Raw genomic sequence first — 1,036 nt, forward strand, 5'->3', positions numbered from 1 at the left:
GGAGGTGGGGGTCTTGTTGATTAATGCAATAATGCATGATTCATCAAAATGAAATGAATGCCTTCTTTTGATTTGTCCAATAATTAAATCTGGAAACCCTGATGAGGAAATCGTATACCATGTCTGGATATGCATGCGTGTAGTGACCAGAGCATCCATGTTTCTGTAACATATATAATTAACTTCCTTCTAAGACGTCACAGCTGGTAAATGAGTGCATTCATTACTTCATTGTAAGGCCCCGTTGGTCAAAAGTAGTAAGCATTAGGAAAGGGAAAATCGTTCGTTCGTTATATGTATGTCATGACAGCTGATGACCGGCCGGCCGGCCTCTCTGGAGTCTCTGGCTTGGATCCACAGTCTCCTCCGCCACGTATATATAGCGTGTGACTTCTTGCCTCCGACCACCTAAACCATAATAGTGAATTATCACGTACGAACTGCACCATACCAGCAATTATATGACTTGACCTGCTGGCCGAGCTAGGTACATATAAACACGTACGTCCTGCTTCTGAAAACTGCTGTTAAAAGCGTGTGTGTGTGCGTATCATATCCGAACTAGCTAGAAGATTATTTACTCTGACGTCGTACAGTAATTAGCTGCTACTAGAGTAATTCATTAGTTGGGTTGTTGAGCAATTCAGATTTGAGAGAGCAAGCAATTACTAGCTAGCTAATTTACTACTGCGTACCTATCTAGCAGATCGAACAAAAGCATTATTTTGAACATGCATTATTCTGCCAATATGCATTAGCTAGGAATAATAGTCACTTAGTCTCCTCACGTACAATTTTTGGTTTCATCCTTCTGTAGTTTGTATATAAACCTCTACTTAGACAGAACACGTACAGAAGAAAATGCAGGAGCAGGACTAAAATAGAAAAAGAAAAAAAGATAGTCCAATAAACACGTCATATTTTCATTTCCCTCATTTAAGTACGTATTGGCTTGGTGAAGTGGTTACTGGTACTTTGTGTGTGTGTGAGTGAGAGAGAGAGAGAGAGAGAGAGAGAGAGAGAGAGAGAGAGAGAG

Source organism: Fragaria vesca, linkage group LG6 (assembly GCF_000184155.1).
Source record: "Fragaria vesca subsp. vesca linkage group LG6, FraVesHawaii_1.0, whole genome shotgun sequence".
Classification (NCBI taxonomy): Eukaryota; Viridiplantae; Streptophyta; class Magnoliopsida; order Rosales; family Rosaceae; genus Fragaria; species Fragaria vesca.